The sequence below is a fragment of the Gekko japonicus genome, unplaced genomic scaffold (assembly GCF_001447785.1).
Source record: "Gekko japonicus isolate JY-2015 unplaced genomic scaffold, Gekko_japonicus_V1.1 scaffold672, whole genome shotgun sequence".
NCBI lineage: Eukaryota > Metazoa > Chordata > Lepidosauria > Squamata > Gekkonidae > Gekko > Gekko japonicus.
Window position 1 is genome coordinate 557,561 of NW_015161423.1, and position 14,663 is coordinate 572,223.

General features: G+C 43.5%; 1 protein-coding gene across 1 annotated transcript in view; it reads left to right on the forward strand.

Moving 5' to 3' along the window:
- The window catches only part of COL13A1 (collagen, type XIII, alpha 1), a 308,444-nt gene that overhangs the window by 25,154 nt on the left and 268,627 nt on the right, over window positions 1–14,663 (forward strand). The gene's annotated exons all lie outside the window — the stretch shown is intronic.

The following is a 14,663-nucleotide window of genomic DNA, read 5'->3' on the forward strand; positions in this document are numbered from 1 at the left end:
TTGTCTTCTAATCTTTTTTCAAACCCTGCACCTATTGATACCATTGGCCGATCTGCTATGATGTCACAGTTGCCCTGGAATGCAGAGAGATCATAGCCACTCTGATCCACGGTGATCTGCATTAACTCAGTTGCTCTGATGTCAGAGACCCTTGGGTAAACTTGGACCAGGCTGTTAGATTCTCATTGCATATAAGGAGACTTTGAATTCGAGTTTGAATTAGAAGGTTAATGAGTGATTTTTGTTAAATTAAATTATATATAAGAGGGTTTTTTTTAAGTTAATAAGGCTACACTATAATGGAATAGTTCAGGAAGGTACTTTATAGAGGGAAAGGACTGTGGAATACCACTGTGTATAGACATATTATCAGTTTGCTGCATATATTACCCTGTTGCCATCTCATTGTTTTCTACTGGTATAATACCATTTTCTTCATTATATCGACCCTCTGTGTCATGCTTGATATGCTATGGTCATTCAGATTTCGGTAATCTTACTCGTAGTGCATAGCTTATTGATGTCTCCTCATTAGGGTTGCCAATCCCCAGCTGGGGACAGGGGATCCCCCAGTTTGAAGCCTCCCCCCCCCACTTCAGGGCTATCAGAAAGCAGGGGACGGGAATAGCTGCTGGACGCTCCACCAGTCCCCATAGAGTATAATTGAGAATTGATCCATGGTTATCTGGGGCTCTGGGAAGGGTGTCTGTTTTTTGAGTTAAAGCCACCACATTTTCAGCATAGCTGCTGGTGCCTCTCCTCAACCCCCCCCCCCCCCGGGTTCAAAAACACTGGAGTAGGGGGTCCAATTCTATGAGCCCCAAAAGAAGGTGCCCCTATCCTCTATTATTTCCAATGGAGGGAAAGCATTTAAATGGAGCGTGTTCCCTTCAAATGGGACGGCAACTCACCCAGAACTCGCTTCAGAGTCCCTCTCCCAGAGCCTCCCTCCCCTCTCCCAGAGCCTCCCTCCCCTCTCCCAGAGCCTCCTGGTAAGTCCTGTGTTCGTTTGTTGGCCTCACCTGGCAACCCTACTCCTCATACTGGCTGTACCCATCTGTGCTTATTAGATGCCTCTTTATATGAACTGTTATCTATTTAAACTGTGTAATCAGCTTTGAGTCTTGGAGCAAAAGGCAGACTATAAATATAGTAAATAAATACATTTTTGATGTGGTGTAAACAGCTGGATGGGGGTATGCTGTAGCACAAGTTGGGATGTAATGTTTTAAACAAAATAAATATGCATTCCTTCAAGCCACAAGTTTTCAGGTAAAATGTTTGTAAGTCAGTGATGGGAATGGTTGAGCAGTTCTTGTATATTTGATGAAAATAAGACAGACAGAGCCAGGTGGTCAGCCGTGTTGGTCTGAAGCAGAAGAACAAATTGAGAGTCCAGTGGCAGCTTTAAGACCAGCAAAGTTTTATTCAGGTATGAGCTTTCGTGTGCAGGCACACTTTTTCAAATACATTGGAATGGTAGGGGAGGTTCAAACTTATAGACGGGGGCTGAACTGCAAATTAACATGTAACATGATGAAGATGAGCAAAGACAAACTAAGTAACAAGCTAAGGTTATAAGGTCGACTATTGTAAATATGTCAAAATAGCAGATAAATGTGTAAAGGTATCTTTTCTAATTGTGTGAAATAAACTGATACTTTCCATTCTCTCAAATGTGGAGGTCACGTAACAGCATTTTTTTTATTTTTTTGAGGTGGATGCAGCAAAACATCCCAATATTCCTTGCATTACATTCAGTATTCTAATATACTATTCTGAAAAAGAAATACACTAAAATACAGAACATGTACAGTCCTTCTTGTTGAGAATACTTATGTGAGGACTGAATGAGTTCGCATATGTAATGAGATAAGAAACCAATATCCCTGTTGAGTCCTGGGGAGGTTTTTGTTCCAAGTGTTACAATAATTTGTAATTTAGCAATTTCCCTTTCCATTCTGTTTCTGAAGTTCCTTTATAATAAAACACCTACTTTGAGGTCACCCATTGAATGTCCTGGAAGGATGAAGTGTTCTTCTACAGGTTTTTCAATCTTGTGATTCCAACCCGAAGGGCATTGTTGACATTTAATGGCAAGTACAATGTTAGAAGATGAGCAAGTGAATAATGGTGTAGTTGATATTGTTAGGTCCAGTGATTGTGCTGTCTGGGTGTATGTGGCAGCAAAGTTGGCATCTGGTTTATTGCAAGCTCTGGTCCCAGGTGCTATTTTGACATATTTATTGCTTTACAACTGTTGACCTTATAACCTTAACTTATTATTTAGTTTGTCTTTGCTTATCTTCATCATGTTACATGTTAATTTGCTGTTCAGCCCCCCGTCTGTAAGTTTGACTCTTACCCACCATTCCAATGTATTTGAAAAAGTATGCATGCACATGAAATCTCATACCTTGAATAAAATTTTGTTGGTCTTAAAAGTTGCCACTGGACTCTAAATTTGTTGTAAGAGAGACAGAGAACATTTGATCCTGATGATATGGTTTACTGAAATGTTTAGATCTAAAGTTGTCAGCCCAGTACCAGCAACTTGTAGGAGAGCAGGGAGGGCGGAGGCATGGTGAAATGTTATCATGCAATGCTGCAGCATCACTTCTGGCTATGTGTGGGGAAGAGATGTCGCCCCAGCATGCAGACACTCCAGGATTTCCTTGAACCACAGTGGTCAAAACCATAGTCATCAGGGAAATTCCTACAGAGTTGTGGTGACATCACTTCTGAGTTCTTAGCTTCTCCTCCATTTGCCCCCCAGCAGGGGTGGGGTGGGAAGCAGCAGCAGTGGTTCCCTAGCTGGCACCAGGCATCAGGCAACCCTACATGGATTCAGTCAGCTTTTCCACTGGTGACCACCAAAAAGGCTATGCTGGCTATCATGGGACATGTTTGGAGAAAAGCCATATGGGTCACGGGTGGGATAAAGAGGGGGATTAAGTGATATTGAGTGAAAATTTGGCTGGCTGCAGCTGAATGTATCTATTACAATAATTTGGGATTACCAATGTGGGGAACAGAGACAATGTTGAACTAAAGTAATTTATGTCTTTGTCTCATAATTGTAGTTTTAAAGGGATTGAGGTTTATTAAACGCCAGTTAAGAATACAGTGAATTGATATCCTTTGTCTATTTTGGCTTCTAACAGTGATAAAGATGATATCAGGGCTGCAAACTGGTAGGTGGAGAAGCTGAGCTACTGATTCTGTCCCATCAGTAGGGTCACAAATTGGCGTTAATTTGTTTTTGGTAGATGCTTGTATACTACTTTGAATGTTATAGAAAAGCACTTTACAAAATTTTTAAAATGCAAATAATGAAAATGTGGGAATTGTCAGGAATCCCAGGGGACTATTAACTATCCTGCATGTAGCTGGTGAACATGAGATATTATGGAATTACAGAAGTGGATTTTTGGTAATGATCAACAGAGTACTCATAAACGTTTGCTTACAGCAAAATTAAGAGCAAATTTCATGGCTGTTCCTCAGGTAGAATGCCAGCAATGCACAGGTCTTCCTGACATATTCAGGAAGGTCATTACAAAATACAGGAACCACTGCGTAAAAACCAGCGTGGTTTAGACCGACGATGACATACCTGCTGGTACCTTAAGCAGGCTTTGATCTATGGAATGATGCTGGGGTACTGGAGTATATTGGGAGAGACAGAGTTGCAGGTATGAGGGTCCAAGGCTGTGAGGGCTTAATAGTTAATAAACAGCACTTTGAATTGGGTCTGGAATCAAATAGGCAGCACAGTGCTTTTAAAATTTCTGTAATATGCACATTCCCACTAACTCCTGATAAAGAATGAGGTAAAGGTTGCCAGGTCCCCCCTGGAGATTTGGGGGTGGAGCCTGGGAAGGACAGGGACCTCAGGGGGGGTACAGTGCCATAGGGTCCACCCTCCAAAGGATCCATTTTTACCAGGGGAACTTGTTAGCCAAATTGCCTTTAATTATTAATTAGTCTAGGTGAAGTTATGATTATTAATTGGCAGTAAGCAAATTCGGGTCCTCACCAGTGTATACAGAAGTCCCACCTTTGCTGTAAGTATCTGAACAGACACAGAGACTGGATTTAGTGAAATATAATGTTTCTTTACTGGGAGATATATATCATTCAAACAATACACAACCACACACACATTTATACATATGCTAGGAAATAAAGATAGATCCTTAACGCAGTTGCTTTAGCAGGATATTTGTTGGTTGGGCAATATTTACCTGTCTTCATTAGTTGAGCCGTTCCAACGGAAGAATGGAGGGGTTTAGAAATAGAAAATGGTGAACACGTGCTCCGAACCAGCAGAACCACATGGACTCTAGCTGCAGACTAGAGGTTAAAGATGGAGGTAGGGTATGTGAATAGTAAGCTGGACATAGGAGGGTTAAAGCTTCGATAGGGGTCGTGGAGAGGGTAAGTAAGAGCGAGACCATGTGGTCGGGCAGTATCTTTTATAATGTGGTGTAGGGGGGCTGGCTAGGCTGGCCACATCCCCCTGTGACACTTCCTGTAAGTCCGTCCCATAAAACATACTATTGGCTGGCTGGAAGAGGGGAGGGGTGGCTAAGGAGTGGTCAATATTGAGAGCTAGAAACTTGATCTGGAGACTGGCACCTGGATGAATCATCAGGCTAGAGCTATTGTCTCTTAATTGGATTTGTAGGTAGCTGGAAGGGGGGGGGAAGAGGTTGCCTACATGTGCTGGAAGAAACTCCTAATGGCGTCTGGAGTTCTCTGTCCTCATGTTTTCCATGGCATGGAATCTGAGGCTTTGTGCAGGCTTACGGAACTGCTTCATCTCACAGCAGGCAAGATGGCTGGTGACTCTGGACTATCACTGTGGCAGCAACACTAAAGGAAGGTGTCCCTCTTTCAGGTGTGCAGTCTCAACAGGTATTCTCAGGTCTCCATATTATACAGTCCCTTTGCACAGTTCATATTCTATAAAAAACACATTGATAGGCTTGCATGGCAACAGAACTGATCTCTGTAGTCTGGAGATGAGCTGTAATTCCAGGGGATCCCCGGGTCCCACCTGGAGACTGGCATCCCTTAATGAAGTGCAGGATTTTGTACCAGCTGAAGTTTTCTGGATTGCCTTCGAGGGCAGTTGTGCTCTTCCTTTCCAATAACACTCCCGTTACAATCATGCTAGCATCTTCCTCTGGCCTGTGAGAGTTTATTTACACAATTCTGTCACCTTGACAACTTTCCTGAAGTGCTGCAATCTCTCATCAGCACCTGAGAAGAGCACACACATGATGTGTGTATAGTAAAACTGCAAACACACACAGGTTAAGACACTGTGTTGCATAACTGCTATGAAGGATGTGCATGAGACAAACTCTTTAAAACATAAACAGTGTGAGCAAGAGCAGACAGCAGAAAGGGACGATACGCTGTCTGCTGGCATACCAGTGGCTCGGTGAAAGCACAAATTTCGTAATGCCTCAGAGTCTACAAGCAAACCGAAACATCTCATAAAATTCCATCCCTTGATGTCTGTTATAGACCTCTTTTGCAGTGGCCACTATCAAAAAGATGATCTGGTTGGCTACTGAAATACTCCAGAGAAGTCTCTTGTCTGTGGTGCAGCTATTCTCAATGAAAAACCAGGCTGTATTTTTTAGGACTGTTGAACTGTAGACTTCCAAATGGTACTGAGCCAAAATGGGGGTCCTCTGGTTTGTTAAATTTGTCAGTCTCTGCAGAAAGGTCCCCACATTTCAGCGTTTTTTTTAAAAAATGAAGTTTATTTGAGTATTCCTTTTATTACCGCGAGCAGAACATCTTAAGAGAGTGATGATAGGCAGATGTGGAGGACTGTAAATCTAAATGGGGGGGGGGGAGATGTATGCCCAAATGGAGGCACAAATATAACCTCTTTTTTATTGTGACAGGCTCTGTATTTTTTGCCTTATCTTAGCAGATAGGGTTGCTAACTGCATCTTAGGAAATTCCTGGAGCGTTGGAGGCTATGCCGGGGGGGGGGCAGAATTTGGGAGAGGAGGAAGGAATAGGGATGTGTCTAACCTTTGAAGCTGCAGTTTCTTTCCAGGAGAATTGATCACTGCAGTGTAGAGTTCCACCATAATTCTGGGAGAACTCCAGTTCCCACCTTGAGGCTGGTGACCCTACTGCCGAGTGTTTTGCCAACAGTGGGGTGAGAGATTGCGCTATGCATTGTTAGGCGTAAAAAGTGATTTATTTGCTGGTGTTGGCTTGTCATTTGGTGGAAACACATGCAAATTTACTGCAGCACTATTTCACAGCATGCTAGGGTTGCCAGGTCCCTCAAAGTCCCCACATGGCAATATAAAGAAAGAAATACATTATTAAGACACACAAAATTATGTATTTAAAATTAATTAATAAGAGCAATAAAAAGCAACAAAAACTGTTAAAATTAGAAACAGTATTAAAAAACCTCTCTTGCACTCAGCTGAAATGCTTTTACAACAACCCCCCCAAACAAACCCTGCTTTATCTGCTAGCATTTTTTTTAAAAGATGAAGGTAAGCTTCTCTCTCTTAGGAAAGTATACCCCAATATGGGTGCCACCATCCTGTCTTGTAGACCTTTAGAACAATTTTGCTAAACATCTGTAGCTGGAGCAGAATATCATTCCCAGGTCCCTGGGAGAACTGTTGGAGCAATCCTAAACCGGTCCGCTCAGAAGTAAGTCCCATTTTATTCAATTGTATTTACTCCTAGGAAAACTGTTCTTAGGATTCCAATCTACATGTGGAGGCTCTGCAGGATAAGCTGGGCTGAGGCCCTGTAAGGAACAGCTGTTCCTTCGTCTATCTCAGGAAGAAGCCCGGTCTTCTTACAGATCATGGAGCTGAGAAGTTCTTCCCACAAACTGCTGACTGGGGCTTACCTGTTGGCTTCATTAAATGGTGTTGCAAACAATGGCAAGCTTTTTGCTGGACTTGAGAGGCTGCTCACTACATGAAACCCCATCTTGAGTGAATTATCCCTTAACTGGTAAATGAGCCAGTATGTGTGCGCATGCATATAAAACTTTTCTTTTTGCCTGTTGGCACCTGTTTTATCATTGGCAAATATTTCAAGGACACAGATGCCATCTGCAGAATGCCTACTTACCCCTTTCAATTAGTCTCCGGGATTTAGTGGATGGAATGCAGCCATGTTCCAAACTTGGTGGTCTTCTGGCAGATGGGGCATTGGTTGACTTCAGGCAGTTTTAATGTGCTCATTCGGTGTGGTTCTCAAATCAGGAGGAGACCTTGGAAGCTGTTTCACCCTTGACATTTTCCCCCTAATGCCTGAGAAGCTTAAGAGCTAGGCAGGCTCTTGAGTCCTAGACAGCATGGCCCTCCCAAGCAGCCGTGAGTTTTTCTTCAAGCCATTAGTGAATCAACATTGTTTTTGGAGACTCCCTTATAAAGCCAGCCTTCATAGTGTGTATAAACAAGTACACATTGTGTTTGTTGCTGAAAATAAATGGTTATCATAAGTGACAGTGCACTGCATGTCGCAAAGATCCCACCCCTCCTCCCAAACTTCAAGCTCTCTCTTGTATAAAGAAGGGCAAAATCAAGTTAAGTTCATCTGCAGACTTTCTGTAACCACCTCAGATCAAGCAGGAAACGATCACTTCTGCTGAGGGATAGTTCCAGAACTGCTAGTGTAAGGCTGAGAGAAGCAGTGAGAAGGATACATAAGCCCCCGTGTAAGTTATTTCAGCTCCAGTGAGGAGTAATGACAGGCAAGAGGAAAAAACACAGTGTTGTAATATTATTTATAGACCAGATAAGGAAATATATGTTTCCTTCAGCAGGGAAGCTGACACCTCTAATCTGTCAGCTCTGGGATAGGTGTGGCTGCCCACTGGGAGCAAAGTTTTTGTGCAGGGTCAAAGCATGTTTACAGGTCACAAGAGAACTGTACAGGAAGTCTCTATACTGGAGCCAGGGGTGTGTTAGCAGCAGTAGTCCTGGCAGCTTCTGCCTCATGTCCTTGGTCCCACTAAATGTTACTGTGAACCATGTCACACCCTGATGTTTTCCCAGAATTACCGAAATAAGGGTTACTGCTTGTTGTGTGAATCGCCAACCTGACTACCACTGTGAGGCTTTCTTTTTTCTAAATTTGGAACTTTGGAAACCAAGGAACGAATGAGCGTCAATGTCTTATTAAAGGTAGAAGAGCTCTCTGGCCCTCAAAAAAACTAGCACATTTATTGTGACGTACGTTTTCGTGGACGAGAGCCCACTTCATTAGGTGAAGATGAGGTGAACTATATTTGGATTCCAGAGGATGTGCGGAATTGTCTAAAATTCACGCATATGTCGTTCCTTCAAAAATTTCACCAGGTTAAACCACTTGAAAAATATATCAAGAGAAAGGGGGAACTAGAACACAAATCCCCCAATAGTATCTCTTGAACAACACCTTTGTTTTCAATAAGCATGAGTTCTAACAATATTTGGTTGGATCCTGTGACTCCCTTGAGATAACCTGGACCTCTGATGCATTTATTTGTTGAAGGAACTCTCTGTTGGAGGAAGAGTTGGTGAAGGGAACCGTAGGATCCAACTCATTATCTCTTGAAATGTTTGAGCCTCCTTATTCATACTTGGAGTATGCATAGATCTGGTCTACAAAGTTCAGTAGAATGGGCTGTACCAGTTTACACTGTGTGTGGTCCAATTCTCCCTCATATGGAAACTGAGATCCAGTGTGATGCAGTGGTTAGACAAGGACCTGGGAGACCCACATTCAGATTCTCACTCTGCCATGGGTAACTTTGGCCAGTCAAGAACTCTAAGCCTAGTCTACCTCACAGGGATGTTGTGAGAGTAAAATGGAGGAGAGGAGAATGATGTTTAACTGTTTTGGGACTCATCAGAGAGAAAGTCATAGTATAAATGAGGTAAAATAAATTTAAAACGTAACTAAAATAAACTGTTTCCCTGTCTTTTACATGCTGTGCTAGTTTTCTAGGGTTGCCAATCTCCAGGTGGTGGCTGAGGCTCTCCCTCTATTACAACTGATCTCCAGGCTACACAGATCAGTTCCCCTGGAGAAAATGGCCACTTTGGAGAGCGAAATCTATGGCAACACATACCTCCTGAACTCCCCCCCCCTGCGGGTTCCACCCTAAATCTCCAGGAATAATCTCCAGGAATTTCTCAACCCAAAGTTTGCAATGCTGTAGTTTTCCATCTATAGGGAGTTATTAATTTAGGTAAACTAATATGTAATCCTTCCTCTGCAGTCTGTAGTGATATAGTTCATGCTACCCTTTCAGCATTCTGGTGCTTCAAATCATGTCTTCATTCTGCTGCATGGGTGGACCAGGCCTTTGAATTTAGAGCAAGTAATACAAGGAACAAAGATATATATATATATATATGGGCAGGAACGCACAGGAACGGAGTTCCGGCTGGCTTCAGAGTTGGCCACGCCCACTACAGCCCAAACCTCTGCGTGCCTGGCTACAGAGGGAAGGCCTGGAGAGCAACACCCCCCCTGGCAACTCCAAGGCAGGCAGGCATGCCAGGGGAGCCCCTGGAAGGATTGGGGAGGCATTTAAATGCCTCCCCGTGCCTTCCCCGGCAATCCAAGGGCAATCCAAGGGAAGGCAGTTCAAACTACCTTCCCTTCAAGGGTGGGGGGGCTTGCCCAGGCAAGTCAAGGGAAGGCATGAGGTGTGGCCTAGTATGCTAATGAGCTGCACTGTCAGGGGTGTGGTCTAATATGCTTTGAGTTTATGGTGTTGGGTGTGGCCTATTATGCTAATGAGTTCCTGCTGGGCTTTTTCTACCAAAAAAGCCCTGCATGTACCTAACCACAGAGACTGTTGTACACATTCTGTAGGTTTTCCAACCCCAAGCTGGGAATTTCCTGGAGATTTGACGATAGAGCCTGTGGAGTGTGGGGGTCTGGGCAGGGGAGAGACTTCAACAGGCTGTAACATCATAGATTCTGTACTCCAAAGCAGCCATTTTCTCCAGGGGATCTGATCTCTGTCACCTGGAGATCAGTTTAATTCAGGGAGCCATCCAGGCCCCACCTGGAGGTTGGTCACCGTATCATGACCCTATATGGCCAGGACTTGTTAGGTAGCTTTTATTTAGTTGAAACGTGATACCCGAGTATCCGACTGCCTGCTGTGTGACAGGATGGTGTCGTAATGCTGTGGAGCCAGCCAGAACTGGCTGTGTGACAGCATCACCCTGGCAAATTACATATGTCAATGTAAGGATATTGCAAGAGGTGGCTTTTCGGTGAATACAGGCATTGCTGAAGAATCCGGGGGGGGGGCTTTTTGACAGTTGAATATTTTTCCTGAAATACATTAATATTTTTGACTCAGACCTCATTTTCTATCTAATTCCTCTCAATCTAAAAAGGCTTTTAAAAACCTGACTAGTTTTTATCATGCCTTTCCTGTAAGGCTCCCAGAAGACAAGATTATCTAATTTAAGCCTCTTCATCACAACAGTTTCATAAGATATATTAAGTAGGAAGTGGATTGCACCCAGGAAAAAACTGTGAGCTTCAGGGGGGAGCAGGGAATTGAACCCTGGTCCACAAGTCTATCTGCAGAACTTGTGTCCACTATACCTGTGGTTCTCAAACATTTTAAAGCGGGACCCACTTCTAAACTTACTGGACTTTGGGGGATTCATTTGCAAAATAACTCTGCACTATACCCCTCCCCTCTCTGGCATACAACATCGGAATATCATACCAGTTAATACTGAAGAAGTTTATATTCTATTTTTCATGAGGTTTTTTTGTGGGTAGCAAACTTTGGGGAGGTTTGGGTTGGTGGGGCTCGGGTAGGGGGAGTGTTGCTCAACATGGTGAAGGCAATTCCAGGTCTTCACCTGGAAATGATGTTGCTTCATTGCACGATGCTGCCTCCTTCCCCATTTTTGCTCTTGGTGCCATGTTGAGCAGTGGTGGGGGACAGGGTCACAGCAGAAGGATGACGCCCAACTTAGCAAACAACCCGCCCACCCTATTACTAAGCGATAGGCTGTACTTCATGGCCATTTAGTGTGCTATGTAGAGGCAAACCCAAATTTGCTTCCCAAAGACTCTTCTCCCAGCTCTCTCTGTTCTTCTTCCTCCTCCTCCTCCTCCTTTCTGGCATTGAGAGTGACCGACTGTCACAACCCACTTTTTGGGTTAACCCACAGTGTAAGAACCACTGTATTGTACCTTCATGTAGGAAAGAAACAAAATATTCCCCAGAAGTAGGTAAAAGAAACTGTGTGCTGTCCTGGCAGACTATCGTAATTTTATGATGGAATTTTACGTTTTAGCACCCCTGATTTTCACTCTTGCTGTGCATTGGTTTTTCATTCTTCTGGCAGTTTGCTTCAGCCTGCAGCAATGTGCTTTTTTACTAGCTACTTTTAGTCTCAGACAAAGTTTGAGTCAAACTTTTGAACCCACAAGAGGGTCTGAAAGAATAGCAAAATGAGTTTTCCACCTTTCCAAGTAGCACATTATTATTTCTGCGAACTGCAGTGCCACGTAAAAGCTGTACTGAAGTTGGGATCAAGACTTTTGGGTGCTAGGCCCAGTGTATTCAGGTAAGGTAACTAAAGGGAAGTCCTGACCTCTGGAGCTCACGTAATCTTAGCATCTGAAGAGAGACAACTGGCTGATATAAAAAGCAGATGTGGGAAGGAAAGGGAAGAAATAAGATTGAAGCCATGGATTATAAATACAATGAGCAGTGGTGTGTGTATATATACACACTATATATGTGGACATTGTGCGGTTTAGTTGTGTGAAGAGTGGTTCCAACTCTGTGCTTCAGGCATGGCAGGTAATTCTGACTTGTAGAAAGGTTGACTGTCCGTCTTCTCATACTGACACAAAGGATGTTGCGTAATCTGCATCCAAAGTGCAGCAGGCTGACCCCACCCTGCTGCCCTGTTATACGAGCTGGTGTTGGCACAGCCAGATTAAATGATTCTACCATCTGTCAGGCAAAGAAGTTTTCTGCTGGGGAACATCTTCAGGCCTGTTTTAGAGGCGTTCTTGGAAATTTCTTGCCCTAATAGCATGGAGTGCATGGAAGAGAAATAATATGGCTTTAGATTTTTGTGAAGATGCTCAAACTCCTGAACAGGTCAGTTGTGGAGATTGGCATGCTTGAGCCCACCTCTAGCTAGAGATTAGGATTTTCAACTCAAGGTTGAGAAATACCTGGAGATTTGGGGCATAAAGTCTGGGAAGGGTGAGTTTTGGGGAGGGAAAAGGGACCTCAGCAATGTATAATGCCATAGGCTCCACCCTCCAAAGCAGTCTTTTTCTTCAGGAGGACTGATTTTGGTTATCTGGAAATCAATTGTAATAGAGGGAGATCTCTAGGTGCCACGTGCAGGGTAGGACCCCTGCTAGAGATCCTTGGTCCATCCCCATTTTTCTAATAGAACAACTTCTTGCTGGGAGTAGAGAAGAAAAAACATGTAAGACCGAGTGGTCTGTTGCTTTTCTCTGTGCCCCTCTAACCAGAAAATCGGTGATCGTCCCAGAACCCCATGCAACAACGCAGTAGCCTCTTGGGTAATCACACATTTTTGATAGGAGAGACAATAGAAGGAGTGGAGCAGCAATTCTTACAAGCTTCTTTTTAGCACACAGGCTGCTTGAAGTTCAAAAGAGCCACACTCTGCTCCTCCATCGCCTCTCTCATCAAGAGATGGATGATCACTGCAAAGGTCCCTGTGACATCAGAGGAACCTCTGAAACTATTGACACTTTCTTGGTGCCTTCTCTTTCATCCCAACAGAAAGAGAAAAGGAGTTGCATTTGTATAAATGTGTCTGGAACAGGGTAAGTGGCAACCATGAAGGCAGGCAGGACAGCAACCATGGTTGCCACTTACCCTGTTCCAGTGGGGGCACCTTCCAGTAATGCTTCTTGTGCCCTGCCCTTGCTCAATGGAACAACCAGGGAAAATGTCAGCAATAGATGCCTGGATGTGCCTTTCTGTTTTGGAAGAGGAAGTCTCCACCACCATGCTCCTGAAGATTGTCAGCTGAGTCTTGCAATTCTAAGTAACAGGGTGAATGGGAAGGTCCCAGTGGACATTGGGTTTAGGGTTCACGAAAATCTGAAGCCAGGAAATAAACATACAGCACGCTACTTAAGAAGGGTACACATGTGTCTGTGTGTGTGTGGGGAAGAAATCCATATTTCCTGTCTACTAATCCCATTTATTTCATAAGTGAAAATAGTCTCCAGTTCTATGTATTATAAAAATAAGTGTGGTTATTCTCACCACATACAGTCAGTCTCAAGTGGCAACTGCACGTGTGTTCTGTATTTAAGTTTCTGTACCTGGGTACAAAATACACACTTTGCTAAATTTGGTTCATAAAATAATTTCTTGTATTTAGAACAGTGTCAGCGAGCTGCCATTTCCTTGGGACAAGTCTCGTTCCTTTCTCATCCCCGCCCATCCCTCACTCCTGTAGTTGTTATTCTTTGCATGTTGGGCATCTGTAACTGCCAAGGTTCTCCAGCTGGTGTGATGGGGTATTGTGTCTTTACGCTCTGGCTTGTTTAGGTTTCCTGTGTGAACTCAACTTGTGTTTATGGAACTGGCCGTTGCTGTTCTCAGGCCGCTTTGCGCCTTTTCTAATCTGTAACCTAACGAGGGAAATGAGCTCATTGGTTTAAACCTTGTTTGAAGTTCCTTTAATACACCTTCCCTGGGTATTGTAGTTATTCCTAACAATCTCTGTATGTTCATGATCAACCATGCTTTGGAAATAAATCTTGCTTCTTTTTGAACGTGGATCTATTCTCCTGATTTGGGATCTAACAAACAGACACTTCAGTCTGCAAGTCCACATGGAGTCCAATTTCTGAATGGGCTAGCAGCTACCAGAACTATTTTTATTTACTACATTTATTTATTGTAACTTTCTTCCCAGTGAGGTAGGATTGCCAGCTCCGGGTTTGGAAATACTTGTTTCAGTTCCGTGACAAAAGTTCTTTTTCTTCTTGTCAATATTCCTTCCTAATTGCCGTAAGATGTGTTGTTACATAAGCAGAAACTACAATTTTGCCTGCATCGTTCAGTTTAATTTTCTGTACATTTAGCTGTCCATCATGCATGCACCTTGTTGGGCAATGCTGCTGCACAGCATCCCAGAGCTGAGATGTAAACGACTGCCACAGTGTAGCCCAGTCTACAGTTTAAGCTTTTGGAAATCTGGGAAAGGAGGGGGAAAGCCCCAGAAGCAAACTTTGAAAAGCAAAAGCGGTCTCTTGGTCTTGTATTCACTAATGTTTATAACACATTTATCTAAGATAGACTGGAAGTGAAATAGACCTCAGAGGTTAGTACTTGTCTTTGGATTGCCCTTTACAATTCCCAGGATTTCTCTCTGCATCTGGGGGAGGGAAAGGGGGCTCAGCTTTGCTGAAAATCCCAGAAGAAGCCTGGAACAATGTTTGCTTCTGTTTACAGTTGCCAAAACAGTAGAGTTCAGTTCTTTCCTCACATGAAAAAACTAAACTCCTCCAGGAAGAATGCACTCCTATACAGAAAGAAAGGATGAGGAGAAGAAGAAGAAACTGGATTCATACCCTGCCCTTCACTACCTGAAGGGGTCTCAGAGCGGTTTACA